The 20055-nt window shown below is 43.5% G+C and overlaps 1 pseudogene; it reads right to left on the reverse strand.

The window, feature by feature from the left end:
* Window positions 1-2479: 2479 nt before the first annotated feature.
* Window positions 2480-2597, reverse strand: LOC124799357 (annotated as a pseudogene).
* Between the last annotated feature and the right edge of the window lie 17458 nt (window positions 2598-20055).

Genomic DNA, 20055 nt, shown 5'->3' on the forward strand with positions numbered 1-20055 from the left:
TAGTGGCCGAGGAGGGCATATTTTTTACTGAGGGTCCATTATCGATCTTTATGCTGGGAGTCTGACCTGTGAAAATACAAAAACGTAATTTATGTCTGTTATCCTGTTTTCCTGCCTGGTGAAATATATACCATTATTACTTATGTACTGTGTTTCGTGTCCATCATTGCCTGTCATTATTCCTGAGCAACAGTGTCTCTGTTCCTTCGCAGTTGTCAAGCAGTGTATGTAAATTGCTATCGTTTGCTCGCTTACGTCTGGATATCCAGACTATTCTCAGATATTGCTGTAGGGATTTGTATCAGGTTTTCACGAATAGCTACGCTCACTGACTCACGAGTAAGGTTTTTGTATATAATTTACAATTATTTCGTGGAAATTGTCTGAATTATGATGACCTAATGTTCCTCGTCACTGTGAAAACGTCTATGCCACTGCCGCCAAAACTCGAGACAGCAGCAGTGACTCGAGACAGCAGCAAGCTTAAACAAAAACGTTAAGCATGCACTAGCATGATGATCACTGCTCACCGCGAGACTGAATGACGTCTGGTGGTGTTGGACGCAAGATACGCAGTAAGTATAGGCCAATTCTAACCACTATACGGGACGTAGATGAGGATCCACTGGCATGAACGACTCTGACAAGGGCAGATTGTTATGGCACTGCACCTGGCAACGACCACCCTGAAACAGAGGTAGACCGCACTGCAGTTCCTTCTCTAAATCCTCACACGAACGAAAAAATGGCTGACATCGAAATAAGTGTCCAAGGAATAGAAAAGCAATTGAAATCACTCAACCAAGGAAAGTCCACTGGACCTGACTGGATACCAATTCGATTCTACACAGAGTACGCGAAAGAACTTGGCCCCCTTCTAACAGCCGTGTACCGCAAGTCTCTAGAGGAACGGAAGGTTCCAAATGATTGGAAAAGAGCACAGGTAGTCCCAGTCTTCAAGAAGGGTCGTCGAGCAGATGCGCTAAACTATAGACCTATATCTCTGACGTCGATCTGTTGTAGAATTTTAGAACATGTTTTCTGCTCGCGTATCATGTCGTTTCTGGAAACCCAGAATCTATTCTGTAGGAATCAACATGGATTCCGGAAACAGCGATCGTGTGAGACCCAACTCGCTTTATTTGTTCATGAGACCCAGAAAATATTAGATACAGGCTCCCAGGTAGATGCCATTTTCCTTGACTTCCGGAAGGCGTTAGATGCAGTTCCGCACTGTCGCCTGATAAACAAAGTAAGAGTCTACGGAATATCAGACCAGCTGTGTGGCTGGATTGAAGAGTTTTTAGCAAACAGAACACAGCATGTTGCTATCAATGGAGAGACGTCTACAGACGTTACAGTAACCTCTGGCGTGCCACAGGGGAGTGTTATGGGACCATTGTTTTTCACAATATATATAAGTAACCTAGTAGATAGTGTCGGAAGCTCCATGCGGCTTTTCACGGATGATGCTGTAGTATACAGAGAAGTTGCAGCATTAGAAAATCGCAGCGAAATCCAGGAAGATCTGCAGCGGATAGGCACTTGGTGCAGGGAGTGGCAACTGACCCTTAACATAGACAAATGTAATGTATTGCGAATACATAGAAAGAAAGATCCTTTATTGTATGATTATATGATAGCGGAACTAACACTGGTAGCAGTTACTTCTGTAAAATATCTGGGAGTATGCGTACGGAACGATTTGAAGTGGAATGGTCATATAAAATTAATTGTTGGTAAGGCGGGTACCAGGATGAGATTCATGAGGAGGGTTCATAGAGAAAATGTAGTCCATCAACCATGGAGGTGGCTTACGAAACACTCGTTCGACCTATACTTGTGTATTGCTCATCAGTGTGGGATCCGTACCAGATCGGGTTGACGGAGGAGATAGAGAAGACCCAAAGAAGAGCGGCGTGTTTCGTCACAGGGTTATTTGGTAACCGTGATAGCGTTACGGAGATGTTTAGCAAACTCAAATGGCAGACTCTGCAAGAGAGGCGCTCTGCATCGCGGTTTAGCTTGCTGTCCAGGTTTCGAGAGGGTGCGTTTCTGGATGAGGTATCGAATATATTGCTCCCCCTACTTATACCTCCCGAGGAGATCACGAATGTAAAATTAGAGAGATTCGAGCGCGCACGGAGGCTTTCAGACAGTCGTTCTTCCCGCGAACCATACGCGACTGGAACAGTAAAGGGAGGTAATGACAGTGGCACGTAAAGTGCCCTCCGCCACACACCGTTGGGTGGCTTGCGGAGTATAAATGTAGATGTAGATGAGGCCATTAAGGCCCAATAATACCGACCGGCCGCCATGTCATCCTCAGCCCATAGGCATTACTGGATGCGGATATGGAGGGGTATGTGGTCAGCATACCGCTCTCCCGGCCGTATATGTCAGTTTCCGAGACCGCAGCCGCTACTTCTCAATCAAGTAGCTCCTCAGTTTGCCTCACAAGGGCTGAGTGCACCCCGCTTGCCAACAACGCTTGACAGACCGAATGGTCACCCATCCAAGTGCTAGCCCAGCCCGAGAGCGCGTAACTTCGGTGATCTGACGGGAACCGGTGTTACCACTGCGGCAAGGCCGTTGGCTTGTCCTATATTATACTGTGGTAAAATTTTCGTACACCTCACGGACTCCTTCTGCTTCACTAAAGCCTTTGCGTTCACCTTCTGTACTCTCGTACAGGTTTTGCAATTTGCATACCGACTCTCCATCTTTCACAGTATTCGTGAGTGCTTTTGAATTATACGGTGACATGACATACCTTAGACGTGTATCCCATTCGGCGTTATGTGCATTCTCGCAGTAACTTAACATTGTCCCAGTCGTTCTATGTATCTATTCAGTCCTACGATTGGCCTGTGAATGAAGATCTTAAAGGAAGTACATGATCACCTGTTATTTGGTCGTAGAGGGTGCAGGGCAACAAACGGAGTGTGGCACCTTCACAAGCAACAGCCGACACAGCTTCTTCAGTCCTTCTGTAAGTCCGACATGACATTCGTAGCCTGGTCTGTAAATAACACATCTAATGCTCCAGACTTCAACATCCAGTCGTGGAACTGTTACAACTTGCTGGTTTGGCATAGCAAACATCTCCACATACTGAGAGAAGTGGTCTGTTATAGTTAATACGAATCGGTCTTCTGCTGGTGTATGAATGAACAGTCCTAGTACATCGATTCCAAGCATTTCAGATGGTTTTGATACTTCCAGTAGCCACTGCAATTGGACCCGCTTATCATTCAAGTATGCCCGCTGTTACACACTGCACGCAATTTCTCAGTATTGATCCACATCTGCTTTCCTTCCTCTCCACCAATATCTCTCTTCCACTCTCTGTTTGTTGCCCTGCACCCTCTGTGACCAGATAACAAGTGATCATGTGCTTCCTTTAAAATCACCTCCTTAAACTCTGCTGGTGCTACCATCCTCGCCCCTAGTTTCCTTGCACAACAGCCCATCACATGCGCTAAGTGGCGACTGCAACCTCTTTTGCTCACAGTCACTGTCAGCAATCTGTGCTGACTGCCATTCTGCAGGAGCAAGACACAGAACGTTTGACATTGCTACCTTCCTGCTTAATGCATCTGCATTAGTGTGCTTCTTCCTTGTCTTGTGAATTACTTCATAGTCTGACTTGCTGAGTCTCAGCGCCCATTTTGTCAGCCTGCAAGACGGGTCCTTCAGTTCCAATATTCACTTCAAAGCAGCGTGTTATTCCCTACTCGAAATTTTCTGACGTATGGATGACATTTCAGATAGTAAAACCACAAATGAAGCTCAACACATCCTTCTCTGCCGTTGAGTAGTTCTTCTCCACTGCATGCAACTGTCTCGACAAATAGGCTACCGTTAATATCATGGATTGAAAAATATCCCAAAGCATGGGTAGATGTGACACACAAAAAAATAAACTCCTTCTGAAAGTCTGGAAATGCTGGAACCAAGCTGGTCGCCAAGACTCTAATTAATTCTTCAAACTCATTCTACTCTCTTCTGTCCACATGGGTATCACACCTTTCCTTAGTAACTACGTGAGTGGTCATGCTGTGTCAACGAACCCTTTCACGTTTTTTCTATAATAATTTGAGATCTGCCAGGCACTTTATTGTGAATAGCAGAGTAACAACGTAGAAGTAGATGTAGAAAAAGACTGCAGTTTCTTAATCGACATAGGCACTGGGAACTCTATAGCTTGAAGTAGCCTCTGGTCTTCCCTCACTCTATCTTTGTTAATTACATCACGTAAGTACACTAATTCTTGTAATGCAAAATGAACTTCTCTGTATCCAACGTCAGATGCACAGCCCTCAATCTCTCAATTTCGTCAACATTTTCTTCAGATTTAATTCACGATGCATCATGTTTTCAAAAAAATGGTTCAAATGGCTCTGAGCACTATGGGACTCAACTGCTGTGGTTACCAGTCCCCTAGAACTTAGAACTACTGAAACCTAACTAACCTAAGGACATCACACACATCCATGCCCGAGGCAGGATTCGAACCTGCGATCGTAGCAGTCGCACGGTTCCGGACTACGCGCCTAGAACCGCGAGACCACCGCGGCCGGCATCATGTTTTCAGATTAAGGTGATATGATCTTAGTAAACTGGGCGCTGACGCAGTTTCAGACTTCTCAACACACCGTCTAATAACGTCTAAAGCGTTTCAGGAGCATTTTTTAATCAAAATGCTGTTCTTTTGAGCTGATACTGCCCCCATGGCTCCAAAAATGGTCTCTTCAGCTGGACTTCAAGAACATCTGCAATTGATGGTAAGTCCTACTCAGATCCATGTTCAAAAAGTACTGACATTGTCCCAAGCTATCTATGGCCTCAGTAATGCTGGAGATGACATATGCATTTGTTATGGTCTCACTATTGATATTTTGTGTTGAGTCATAGGCGTTGCCGGCAACAAACCCTATGGAGAAATAAATCCTCAAATTCGAACAGTACTGCTCCCAACCTCTCTCTCTCTGACCTTTAGATACTACAATTTCCTACGTAATGCAATCTTAAGGGCGGATTGTGGTTACTTGTATCTCATACTCCTCGTGCACAACTCGTGTGTACAACTCACGCGCACAACATTTCTCTTAAAGAAACAAGTTGCTGTGTCCAGTATACTGTTCACTTTCAGAGGGTCTACAACACATTACGCGCCCACAGGTAGATCCGTCTGCACGTGAACCCAGAGCCACTTCCCAGCACCACCTGTCACAATCATGTGAATCTAGCCTTATTGCAGTCGTACATGCTTCAAATAGTTTGTTGAATATGTTAAGACGCACGTAGCAATATGTCTACACCGTCAACAGCTTTCACTATCTCGAATGTCATTCCACTAAATTTTAATTTTAGTACAATGTTGATACAGAAAGTCTAAGTCCATGATCCTGCTGTAGCTCTTGCTTACAAGCAGTACTACCTCTACCCAGTATGTAAATTGAACAGATCCTATACGAAAAACTAAGTCTACTCAGCCCATCGGTCTTACACTACGATTCGTGACCACACATAACGTACAGTGTGGTTGGTGCGCCGTCTTCAACCCACGCAATCTCTGTGGGTAAATGATACATGTGCCCCTGTGTCCAAAACTTGTACTCTTTACCTCTTACAATTCCTGTTACTACACACCACAGCTCTGCTTACATGTTGGTTGCATCCAGTTTTAATGCGGACATCTTTAGATAGACTTTCGTTTTCTCTTGTGTGGAAGTCTGCTTACCACTTCCTCGTCCACCCCCACATCCATTACCATAATTCTGCTGCTCATACCTTCCATTTCCTCTGGTTCCCTGTGGCTGGCGACACTGACACTGTAAATGCCTCTTCTGCCCATACATGTAGAATTTAATGTTCACAAGAAATACCCAACATATGTCTCATATTCCTGTTGATATGTCAGTTTCTTCGTATTCCATCGCTGACATAATAGCAGAGTACAGATCTTTTTGCGCACGTGCAAACAAACCTCTTGACATGTCCGACACCTGTCCCCCTCAGAAAAGCAAACAGCGTCCTCTGCTCACCTTCTTGCAGCAAAACTGCGTTTGCTTCATCACTAAGCCAGAACTCGCAAGTGTGTTCGTTACATTTCCTTATCCTCTTCGTGAATCCCCATTCTTGACAGCAAACTACGGTGCCCCCAAGTGCAGGGCGTGAGGGCTAGCAGGTAGGATCTTGCCAGCGGGTTGTGGAGGCGAGATGAGAGCGCAGGAAGCCCAGACAAAGGCGGCTACAAATGTAACAAGTTCCTTTGTTGACGCATCTGCGCTGCTTGATACACTGTGTTGCTGGACGGCTGGCTGCTGAATTCTGCTGGGCCGGCTGCCTGCACACCTCCACTGAGTGACAGCGACCTTGTTAGGTAAGCCGGATGCACGGACTCCACGCCAAATGCGTACCCTCTGTGGTGGTATATATGGTATATATCGGTTCCGGCCCTAGTCGACGCCTCGGCTGCATCATGCTCACCACGTGGATACGCCAGTCTCACGACTGTGGACAATGGCTAGTGTACACAGAGTGAGACCCGCTGCCTCCTAGGCAGAAGTCAGCCTTGCTGCTGAAAATGACCTCGGAGGGTCAGCTGCGCCGTGGCACTAAGTCGAGATGGGGGTAGAATAGTTGCTCTGCCGGGGCCTCGAACCAGTCACTTAAAAAAGGCAAGTCTTCCGGTCCATATAGTATACCAACCAGGTTCCTTTCAGAGTATGCAGACACAATAGCGCCTTTCTTAGCAATCATGTACAACCGCTCACTTGACGAAAGGTCTGTTCCTAAAGACTGGAAAGTAGCACAGGTCACACCAATATTCAAGAAAGGAAATAGGAGTAACCCATTGAATTACAGACCCATATCACTGACCTCAATTTGCAGTAGGATTTTGGAGCTTTTTGTGAGGGGTTCACCACCCTGCTGGAGCAAATGTAATTTCGATTTATTGCTCACGCGCTGCCTGCGACAGAAAATATTTTTGCTGAAATAGAGTCGCAGGTCAGAGCGGTCTCGGCAGGTGTTGCAATCGCTCACTGTTCTGAAGCAGCGAGCGATTGCAACAACTGCCGAGACGGCTCTGACCTGCGACTATATTGCAGCAAAGATATTTTCTGTCGCAGGCAGCGCGCGAGCAATACATCGAAATTACATTTGCTCCAGCAGGATGGTGGACCCCTTACAATACACTGAACTCGAACATTATGAATCACCTTGAAGAAAATGACTTATTGATATATAACCAACACGGATTCAGAAAATATCGTTCTTGTGCAACACAGCTAGCTCTTTATTCCCATGAAGTAATGAGTGCTGTCGACAACTCAGATCGATTCCATATTCCTAGATTTCCAGAACACTTTTGATACCGTTCCTCACAAGCGACAATTAATCAAATTGCGTGCATATTGAGTATCGTCTTAGTTGTGTGACTGGATTCGTGATTTCCTCCTAGAGAGGTTCGTAGTGATAGACGGTAAATCATCGAGTAGAACAGAAGCGATATCTGGCGTTCCGCAAGGTAGTGTCATAGGCCCTCTGCCGTTCCTGATTTACATAAATTATATAGGTGATAATCTGAAGAGCCCCCATCAAACGATCAATTCCAATTACAAAATGATCTAGAGAGAATTTCTGTATGGTTCGAAAAGTGGTTCAAAATGGTTCAAATGGCTCTGAGCACTATGGGACTTAACATCTGAGGTCATCAGTCCTCTAGAACTTAGAACTACTTAAACCTAAATAACCTAAGGACATCACACACATCCATGCCCGAGGCAGGATTCGAACCTGCGACCGTAGCAGTGGCGCGGTTCCGGACTGAAGCTCCTAGAACCCCTCCGCCACCGCGGCCGGCTCGAAAAGTGGCAATTGGCACTAAACAAAGAAACGTACGTGGTCATCCACATGGATACTAAAAGAAATCCCATAAAATTTGGGTATACGATAAATCGCACATATCTAAGGGCTGTCAATTCGACTAAATACCTGGGAATTACAATTACGAGCAACTTAAATGCGAAATTCCACATAGATAATATTGTGGGGAAGGCAAAACAAAGACTGCGCTTTGTTAGCACAACATTTCGAAGATGAGACAGATCCACTAGAGAGACAGCCTACATTACACTTGTCCGTCCTCTGCTGGAATACTGCTGCGCGGTATGGGATCCTTACCAGGTAGGATTGACGGAGGACATCGAAAAAGTGCAAAGAAGGGCAGCTCGTTTCGTGTTATCGCGTAATATGGGTGAGAGTGGCACTGATATGATACGCGAATTGGGGTGGCAGTCACTGAAACAAAGGCGGTTTTCTTTGCGGCGAGATCTATTTACGATATTTTAGTCACCAACTTTCTCTTCCGAATGCGAAAATATTTTGTTGACACCCACCTACTAGGGAGAAATGATCATCATAATAAAATAAGAGAAATCAGAGCTCGAACGGGGAGATTTAGGTGTTCCTTTTTCCCACGTGCCATTCGAGAGTGGAATGGTAGAGAAGTAGTACGAAAATGGTTCGATGAACCCTCTGCCAGGCACTTAAGTGTGAATTGCAGAGTAACCATGTAGATGTGGATGTAGATGTACTGGCAGGTCCACGTGGCGTCCTCGTCCAGTGCAACCTCATTCTCCCGTTTGGGCACCGAGGATCAGAATAATTCTGTTACAAAAAAAGGACGGTAATTACAGTGGCCGTGCGGTTCTAGGCGCTACAGTCTGGAACCGCGAGACCACTACGGTAGCAGGTTCGAGTCCTGCCTCGGGCATGGATGTGTGTGATGTCCTTAGGTTAGTTAGGTTTAAGTAGTTCTAAGTTCTAGGGGACTGATGACCTCAGTAGTTAAGTCCCATAGTGCTCAGAGCCATTTGAAGCAGCTTTAATTACAGTCGGCAGCGGCGCGCGTATTGTGCATACGCATCACAACCAGTGAAGTACTCTAAAACACTACTGCCAGCCGCGCGGGATTAGCTGAGCGGTCTAGGGCGCTGCAGTCATGGACTGTGCGGATGGTCCCGGCGGAGGTTCGAGTCCTCCTTCGGGCATGGGTGTGTGTGTTTGTCCTTAGGATAATCTAGCTTAAATAGTGCGTAAGCTTAGGGACTGATGACCTTAGCTGTTAAGTCCCATAAGATTTCACACACTTTTTTTTTATAACTACTGCCACTCTCAGTGTGGCAAGCTGCCTTGAACCTTTCTCCACTAGTCTGCACACTACCGCTGAGTTTGCTGTTTCAGCAAGCTAACCTGCCTCGCAAGATGGCGCTGGGCTTGTTGAATTATTACAGTTACAACATACCGTACAAGATCGCTGTCAGCGCTGCTGCCATACACCGCTAAGGCTCAAACTAATACTCCCATACATGGTCGTTAATGGCTGAATCTCCCCTTGAAAGCGAATCCAATGACCATAACCAATGTTGGGCTGTGGATCCATTATTACATACATGAAATGTATCTGCAGTTGCAAATAAGGATAACCATAAACTGCATAATGGAATGGCGGCAGTGAAAATATGTGCCGGACTGGGACCCAAACCCGTATTTCCCGATTATCGCGTGCAGCCGCCTTACCATTTGGCTACCCGAGCACGACTCACAGCCATATGTTTTCAGCTAAGTGTCAATAACCTGCACGTACGTTCATAATGTATATTCCGGTACAGGAGCGAAAGTTAATTGAAAGACATTAGACCAGTGTCGGCGGATAAGTACGATACTGCACTACCTGTCTTGTTCAGAAGTACTATGAGCTGCTCCTTCGGATATGCATGCATGGTTGAAGGAACAGGCCCTGCAGCGACTGCAGTCGTTACGAAGTACATGAAATGTATTTGCAGTTGCAAAAAACCGCGAGCAGGAATGACGACATTAGGCAATCCGAGCACGTCCTTCGCTATGTCGTCAACCAGGTGTTTACAGTATGCATTTGTACATTCATTATGTATATTTCCATACATGGGACATGTTTTAAATGCAAGTCGTCCGCCCAGTGTCGGCTAATAAATACGTTATTTCAGTGCCTGTGATGTTCATGCATGCTTGTCCCAAGGAAAACTGCATCGTACGTCTGAAAAACACAGCCACTGGAATAGTGAATAATACACTACTGGCCATTGAAATTGCTACACCACGAAGACAACGTGCTACAGACGCGAAATTTAACCGACAGGAAGAAGAGGCTGTGATATGCAAATGATTAGCTTTTCAGAACATTCACACAAGGTTGGCGCCGATGGCGACACCTACAACGTGCTGACATGAAGAAAGTTTCAAACCGATTTCTCATACACAACCGGCGTTGCCTGGTGAAACGTTGTTGTGTTGCCTCGTGTAAGGAGGAGAAATGCGTATCATCACGTTTCCGACTTTGATAAAGGTCGGATTGTAGCCTATCGCGATTGCGGTTTATCGTATCGCGACATTGTTGCTCGCGTTGGTCTAGAGCCAATGACTGTTAGCAGAATATGGAATCGGTGGGTTCAGGAGGGTAATACGGAACGCCGTGCTGGATCCCAACGGCCTCGAATCACTACCAGTCGAGATGACAGGCATCTTGTCAGCATGGCTGTAACGGATCGTGCAGCCACGTCTTGATCCCTGAGTCAACAGATGGGGAAGTTTGCAAGACAACAACCATGTGCACGAACAGTTCGACGACGTTTGCAACAGCATGGACTATCAGCTCGGAAACCATGGCTGCGGTTACCCTTGACGCTGCATCACAGACAGGAGCGCCTGCGATGGTGTACTCAACGACGAACCTGGGTGCACGAATGGCAAAACGTCATTTTTTCGGATGAATCCAGGTTCTGTATACAGCATCATGAAGGTCGCATCCGTGTTTGGCGACATCGCGGTGAACGCACATTGGAAGGGTGTATTCGTCATCGCCATACTGGCATATCACCCGGTGTGATGGTAAGGGGGGTCCATTGGTTACACGTCTCGGTCACCTCTTGTTCGCATTGACGGCACTTTGAACAGCGGACGTTACATTTCAGATGTGTTACGACCCGTGGCTCTACCCTTCATTCGATCCCTGCGAAACCCTACATTTCAGCAGGATAATGCACGACCGCATGTTGCGGGTATTGTACGGGCCTTTCTGGATACAGAAAATGTTCAACTGCTGCCCTGGCCAGCACAATCTCCAGATCTGTCACCAACTGAAAACGTCTGGTCAATGGTGGCCGAGCAACTGGCTCGTCACAATACGCCAGTCACTACTCTTGATGAACTGTGGTATCGTGTTGAAGCTGCATGGGCAGCTGTACCTGTACACGCCATCCAAGCTCTGTTCGATCAATGCCCAGGCGTATGAAGGCCGTTATTACGGTTAGAGGTGGTTGTTCTGGGTACTGATCTCTCAGGATTTTTGCACCCAAATTGCGTGAAAATGTAATCTCATGTCAGTTCTACTATGATATATTTGTCCAATGAATAGCCGTTTATCATCTGCATTTCTTCTTGGTGTAGTAATTTTAATGGCCAGTAGTGTATATTGAACAGCAGACGGTTGGAGTTTCTCTATCTTCACAAAGAAACTGCCAAAGACCTAGACAGATACTGTAGTACGATAGAGAACTAATAACTGACACCTCAATTCGGATCTCAGTGGGTCCAGAATGCCCATTTGGGGAATTGTCGTGCCACGAGAACGCGTTTTATTTCATCTTCATGGACATCATTCAGCATTGGATGATTCGAGACTGGAACTATTATATTGTTCCAAGAGACTATTTGGTGTTGGGAAAATTTCTGCAACATTGTGTAAGTGTGGTCAGTTAACTTTCTTTCTTTTTTTTATTTTAAAGGCTTATCAGTTATCTTTTAGCACTATGGTATTTTAATGTGCGAATACATCATATGACAGCTAACAGTGTAAACAAAGAGTCGTCGGGGTGTACTGTCTACTTCGAATTGTTGGTAGACATAAGATTCCACTTTCTATTCAACTTGTACGCAAGAAGTTGCGCAATAATAGCTATACTTTCCTACAATTATCTTATTCATTTCTCATTATACGGTTTTCGTTGAAACTGCAGCATATAGTCGCATATAGCCTGCTGTCCTACCGTATCCTCTAATTCTGTAATGTGGTCCTCTTTCTACACGAAAGCTGACCTTTCATTTCAATGTTATTTACAGCCAACAAAGTATTCCAAAGAGTTCTATTTATGGTTATAGCGGAACCCTATTATTTGGAAATGTGTAGGCACTACTCGGATCGGTAGTCTGCACATCGGATCAATGCTTTGTCACGAATACGGAAAGGTTTTAAGGTGGAGACAGTGTATGGTCCTGCTATGCATCACATTGGTCTCAGAGTGGTCTTCGGAGACGCTCGAAGTCGGTTGCAGTCACTGCGTGGATATGTCATGAAGTAAACTAAAAAATAGCTGCAAAAAGGAAAAAATAATACTCGGAATGAGGTATTTACCTCAGGTTTCTCATGGATACGGATGGAAGCTTGTGTCTTTGCAGTATTAGATAAGGATTAATTTCGTTGAATAAGATAACTGATTTCATAGGTTATCTGGTAACTACTATAGATTTTTTTAACACAGACATATGCCCCTTTTTGAGCCATCGGTCTTGCGCTGGGTTTAATGTTGCCTCTCATGAATTTCTCTCCTGTGCCAACCTTTTCATCTCAGAGTAGCATTTACGTTCAAGTTCCTCAGTTATTTGTTGAATGTATTCAAATATCTATCTTTCCCTACAGTTTTTAACCTCTACAGGATATTCCTTGATATGTCAACACATACTCTATGAAACTGTCCCTTCTTCTTGTCAATGTTTTCCAAATGTTCCTCTCCTCACCAATTCTGCGGAGAATCTCGTCTTTTCTCATCTTATCAGTCTATCTGATTCTCAACATCACAAACCATAGCATTACAAACCAAACTCTTCGATTCTCTTTCTTTCCTTTTTCCCGTGCATGATTCACTACTATGAAGTGATGTGTTCGAAATAAACGTGCCGGCCGCGGTGGTCTCGCGGTTCTAGGCGCGCAGTCCGGAACCGCGCGACTGCTACGGTCGCAGGTTCGAATCCTGCCTCGGGCATGGATGTGTGTGATGTCCTTAGGTTAGTTAGGTTTAAGTAGTTCTAAGTTCTAGGGGACTGATGACCACAGCTGTTAAGTCCCATAGTGCTCAGAGCCATTTGAGCCATTTTTTTGAAATAAACGTTCGTAGAAATTTCTTCCTGTGATTAAGGCCGATGTTTGATCCTGGCGGACTTCTCTTGACCAGGAATGCCCTCTTTGCCTGTGATAATCTATTTTTTATATCCCCTTGCTTCGTCTGTCATGTGTTATTTTGCTTCCATGGTAACGCAATTCCCTTACTTCGTCTAACGCTTGGCCCCCAATTTTGATGTTAAGTTTCTTGGTAATCTCATAATCTCATTTCTGTTACTATTTATTACTTTCGCCTTTCTTCGGTTTATTCCCAATCCATATTTCGTACTCATTAGTCTGTTCATTTAGTTCGATAGGTCCTGTAATCTTTCACACTTTCTTTGAGAATAGCTATGTCATCAGCGAATCCTATTATTGATATCCCTTCACCTTAAATTTTAATCTCATTCCTGAACCTTTCTTTTATTTCCGTCATTATTCCATCGATGTATAGACTGAAAAGCAGGAGTGGTACACTACATCCCTGTCTCATACCGTTCCTAGAGCATTCGTTGTTGGTCTTTCACTCTTATTTTTCCCTCTTGGCTCTTGTGCATGTTGAATATTCCTCGTCTTTCCCTATAGCTTACACCTATTTCCCTGAGAATTTCGGATATCTTGTACAATTTTACATTACAGGACGCTATCTTCAGATCGACAACTCTTATAAAAGTTTAGCAATTCCATTCACAGCGATGGGTAGTCAAGGCACCCTATAAAATCGTTTTCATTTTTCTTGTCTTGCTTGCATTAGCAAGCGCTACGTCAGAGCCTCCTCTCTGCTGCTTTTACCTTTCCTAAACTCAAATTGATCGTCATCTGTTGTTCTTGTGGTTTTCAGTCCAGAGACTGGTTTGATGCAGCTCTCCATGCTACTCTATCCTGTGCAAGGTTCTTCATCTCCCAGTACCTACTGCAACCTACATCCTTCTGAATCTGTTTAGTGTATTCATCTCTTGGTCTCCCTCTGCGATTTTTACCCTCCACGCTGCCCTCCAATACTAAACTGGTGATCCCTTGATGCCTCAGAATATGTCCTACCAACCGATCCCTTCTTCTAGTCAAGTTGTGCCACAAATTTCTCTTCTCTCCAATTCTATTCAATACCTCCTCATTAGTTATGTGATCTACCCATCTAACCTTCAGCATTTTTCTGTAGCACCACATTTCGAAAGCTTCTATTCCCTTCTTGTCCAAACTATTTATCATCCATGTTTCACTTCCATACATGGCTACACTCCATACAAATATTTTCAGAAACGACTTCCTGACCTTTAAATCAATACTCGATGTTAACAAATTTCTCTTCTTCAGAAATGCTTTCCTTGCCATTGCCAGCCTACATTTTCTATCCTCTCTACTTCGACCATCATCAGTTATTTTGTTCCCCAAATAGCAATACTCATTTACTACTTTAAGCGTCTCATTTCCTAATCTAATTCCCGCAGCATCACCCGACTTAACTCGACTACAATCCATTATTCTCGCTTTGCTTTTCTTGATGTTCATCTTATATCCTCCTTTCAAGACCATGTCCATTCCGTTCAGCTACTCTTCCAGGTCCTTTGCTGTCTCTGACAGAATTACAGTGTCACCGGCGAACCTCAAAGTTTTTATTTCTCCTCCATGGATTTTAATTCCTACTCCAAATTTTTCTTTTCTTTTCTTTACTGCTTGCTCAATATACAGAATGAATAACATCGGGGAGAGGCTACAACCCTGTCTCACTCCCTTCCCAACCACTTCTTCCCTTTCATGTCCCTCGAATGTTATAACTGCCATCTGTGTTCTGTACAAATTGTAAATAGCCTTTCGCTCTCTGTATTTTACCGCTGCCACCTTCAGAATTTGAAAGAGAGTATTCCAGACAACATCGTCAAAAGCTTTCTCTAAGTCTACAAATGCTAGAAACGTAGGTTTGCCTTTCCTTAATCTATTTTCTAAGATAAGTTGTAGGGTCAGTATTGCCTCACGTGTTCCAACATTTCTACGGAATCCAAACTGATCTTCCCCGAGGTCGGCTTCTACCAGTTTTTTCCATCCGTCTGTAAAGAATTCGTGTTAGTATTTTGCAGCTGTGACTTATTAAACTGATAGTTCGGTAATTTTCAGATCTGTCAACACCTGTTTTGTTTCGGATTGGGATTATTATATTCTTCTTGAAGTCTGAGGGTATTTCACCTGTCTCATACATCTTGCTCACCAGATGGTAGAGTTTTGTCAGGACTGGCTACTCCCGGGGCCTCGTTTCGACTTAGGTCTTTCAGTGCTCTGTCAAACTCTTCACGCAGCATAATATCTCCCATTTCATCTTCATCTACATTCTCTCCATTTCTATAATATTGTCCTTAAGAACATCGCCCTTGTATAGACCCTCTATATACTCCTTCCACCTTTCTGCTTTCCCTTCTTTGCTTAGAACTGGGTTTCCATCTGAGCTCTTGATATTCATGTAAGTGGTTCTCTTTTCTCCAAAGGTCTCTTTAATTTTCCTGTAGGCCATATTTATCTTACCTCAAGTGAGATAAGCCTCTACATCCTTACATTTGTCCTCTAGCCATCCCTGCTTAGCCATTTTGCACTTCCTGTCGATCTCATTTTTGAGACGTTTGCATTCCTTTTGGCCTGCTTCATTTACTGCATTCTTATATTTTCTCCTTTCATCAATTAAATTCAATATCTCTTCAGTTACCCAAGGATTTCTATTAGCCCTCGTTTTTTTACCTACTTGATCCTCTGCTACCTTCACTATTTTCTCTCTCAAAGCTACCCATTCTTCTTCTACTGTATTTCTTTCCCCTTTCTTTCGTCATCTAACAGGTCCTTAATTTGCTTTTCATTCTTATATGTATTTCTCTTGCAAGCGACTTGGATGTAAAAGTTGTTAAACATTGAGCGATAGCTATAACAGTTATCTGCCCTTAATATCTACGGGATTGCTTGGATGATATTTTTCTGAAAGTGTGATGGTGCGTCTTCAGTTTCATAGATTTACAAACCAACCTGAATAATCGTTCAGTTGCAACATTGTCCGGTGATTTTCGAAATTCGTATGGAATATCGTCTGTGTTTCCCGCCTTATTTAATCTCAAGTCTTCCAAAGGTGTGTTAAACTCTGACTCTGGCATTTAGTCCATTGTGTCTTCAATATCGACTGCGATTATTTCTACTGGCACATCATCGAACAGCTCTTCCTCCCTCATAGAATCGATCATTATACTCTTTCCACCTACCCGCTCTCCCACCCCCTCCCCCACTGAGTTTAACTGTGGTATCCCTCTTGCAGTCTTCTTGTTGATGTCTCTGCTTTTAATTACACCGATGGTTAATTTTTTTCTACATGCTGAATCAGTCCTTCCGAGGATCAGTTTTTCTTCTGTTTCTTCGGATTTATCTTGCAGCTATTTCGCTTTTCCTTCCCTGTACTTCCTGTTTATTTCACTCTTACGTGCCTGACTTTTGCTGAACATTTTTGTACTTCCTTTTTTCGTCGATAATCTGAAGTACTTTTTTCATTATCCAAGGTTTATTTGCAGTTATGTTCCTTGTACAGATGGTTATCTGTCAGACTTCTGTGATTTCCCTTTGTAGACATGTCCATTTCTCTTCAACTGACCTGCTTATTGTAATATTCACTATCGAAATATCTATACCAGTAGAGTACTTCAAACATATTTCCTCAGCACCTCAGTACCCAATTTCTTTCCACATAGATTATTCTACGCCGTCTATTGTAAAGTTCTTTGTTGTGATTTGTAAAATGTGCATTATTGCAATAATTTTAAAAATGTGTAATTTAATCGCGTGTTTGTAATAGTTATCTGATGACCAGTTCTTCCGTAAAATTGTCTAACGGCTTCTACACTAAATTATCGGATAGCTATTTATTTTTAACAAATGAGATAACAATTTTCATTGAATATACCCCATTTGATTCCAAATAGTGATTAAAGAGAATTAAAACGTCAATCCCCTTTTGACGGAAACTCATTTATAAAGCGCTGCCTAGCAGTAACTACTTAGGATATACATTCTTATTATGAACTCACACATAAAAATACATATAAAACTGACGTAGGAAAACACTTTTGAAATGTGCGGCACTGTTTCAAACAATTAACTTAGTGGAAACTACTGTGGACGTTACACAATGCATTACAGTGCCTTGTGAAATCTCCTGTTTGAATTTACTATTAGTGATTTTCTAAAAATATTGTACTCTGTTGTAATGTAAATAGGATTACATCTACAGTTTTCAATAACAATTCTTTGACGAATAGCAAACCGAAGTAATCACTTTTACAATCCTACAGTCCAAGAAAAGAGTGAGGCCCTTTAACCGTTCTTGGTTGAATAGCCTAACTCTAATAATAATAAGATAATGTTATCTTTTTTGCGAAGACAACTGTCACAATTACAAAATTTAAATTTCATGTGATTTCCTTTCAGTCACCATTTACTGCCCTTGACTACTATTGTGATGTAATTGTAACGGTAGTTGGTTTTAAATCTCCAATCAAGAAGTCAACACAAATCTGAAACAATGCTGAAAAGTAATTTCGGATTAAAATAAGGATTAATTTTGCCTGACACAAAATGAATTTTCAGCACAAGTCACTTCCAATAACCGAAATTTTTAATGGATTGAGAGATGCCACTTGTGACAGTTACTTTTACTTTGGGTAGGTGCCACATTGTCATGGGGACACACATTGTGTTCCATGCACTGTTAAAGAATAAACTTTCTGAACAGAGAGTAGAAGTATTACACTATACGCAGCCTTTAGACGGCAGTCCATGTAGGTAAGTAAATATCGAACAGAAAGGATAACTTCCAGTAAACGTTTCACTTTGTACAACATGTCGATAGAAATGAATTTCACGTGTGTCTAGTCTTTACAAGAACCATTAACGTGCGAACTCATTCACAAATCCTTAAGCTCCGTTCTGCTACACACTGCACAAGCTAATCCCTCCGAACTTTTGCATAATTTTATACCATTACGTCAAGTCATACTTCGAGCACCTCTGTCCATCAGGCGAGACATACCCACACTCCTTTCAGAGCCCGAGTCACGAATTAATCCCTTAAACTCTGATATCCATGGTACTTATTACTTTGAACTATGGTATTGACATAAAAGTGATTTTCAGCAAAAAAATCTTTTACAGAATTACAAAAGTTCAACACAGACTTCTCACGTACTATATCTCAAGTTTATTGCAGTTTTTTTGACTTACACTACTGGACTTTAAAATTGCTACACCAAGAAGAAATGCAGATGATAAACGGGTATTCAGTGGACAAATATATTATACTAGAACTGACATGTGATTACATTTTCACACAATTTGGGTGCATAGATCCTGAGAAATCAGTACCCAGAACAATCACCTCTGACCGTAATAACGGCCTTTATACGCCTGAGCATTGAGTGAAACAGAGCTTGGATGGCGTGTACAGGTACAGCTGCACATGCAGCTTCAACACGATACCACAGTTCATCAAGAGTAGTGACTCGCGTATCGTGACGAGCCAGTTGCTCGGCCACTATTGACCAGACGCTTTCAATCAGTGAGAGATCTGGAGAATGTATTGGCCAGGGCAGCAGTCGAACATTTTCTGTATCCAGAAAGGCCCCACAGGACCTGCAATATGCGGTCGTCCATTATCCTGCTCAAATGTAGGGTTTCACAGGGATCGAATGAAGGGTAGAGCCACGGTTCGTAACACATCTGAAATGTATCGACCACTGTTCAAAGTGCCGTCAATAAGAAGAAGAGGTGACCGAGACGCGTAACCAATGGCACCCCATACCATCACGCCGGGTGATATGCCAGTTTGGCGATGACAAATACACGCTTCCAATGTGCGTTCAGCGCGATATCGTCAAACAAGGATGCGACCATCATGATACTGTAAACAGAACCTGGATTCATCCGAAAAAATGACGTTTTGACATTCGTGCACCCAGGTTCGTCGTCGAGTACACCATCGCAGGCACTCCTGTCAGTGATGCAGCGTCAAGGGTAACCACAGCCATGGTTTCCGAGCTGATAGTCCATGCTGCTGGAAACGTCATCGAACTGTTCGTGCAGATGGTTGTTGTGTTGTAAACGTCCCCATCTGTTGACTTAGGGATCGAGACGTGGCTGCACGATCCGTTACAGCCATGTGGATAAGATGCCTGTCATCTCGACTGCTAGTGACACGAGGCCATTGGGATCCAGCACGGCGTTCCATATTACCCTCCTGAACCCACCGATTCCATATTCTGCTAACAGTCATTGGATGTCGACCAACGCTAGCAGCAATGTCGCGACACGATAAACCGCAATCGCGATAGGCTACAATCCGACCTTTATCAAAGTCGGAAACGTGATGGTACGCATTTCTCGTCCTTACACGAGGCATCACAACAACGTTGCACCAGGCAACGCCGGTCAACTGCTGTTTGTGTATGAGAAATCGGTTGGTAACTTTCCTCATGTCAGCACGTTGTAGGTGTCGCCATCGGCGCCAAGCTTCTGTGAATGCTCTGAAAAGCTAATCATTTGCATATCACAGTATCTTCTTCCTGTCGGCTATACTCCGCGTCTGTAGCACGTCATCTTCGTGGTGTAGCAATTTTAATGGCCAGTGGTGTACAGAAAGTAAGTTACAACCAATAAATATATATTATGAAATTTATTATTTTACCTACAATCAGATGGCATTCTTGTACTTATAAGCAGCATGAGGTAACAAGTTGCTCTAGCCCTAACAGATGGCATTAGATAGCACTTTTTGGCTTACATCCAAGATGATAGTTCGTCCAAGCCTTACAGATGTAGAAAGTACGGTAAAAACA

This window comes from Schistocerca piceifrons, chromosome 5, assembly GCF_021461385.2.
Source record: "Schistocerca piceifrons isolate TAMUIC-IGC-003096 chromosome 5, iqSchPice1.1, whole genome shotgun sequence".
Classification (NCBI taxonomy): Eukaryota; Metazoa; Arthropoda; class Insecta; order Orthoptera; family Acrididae; genus Schistocerca; species Schistocerca piceifrons.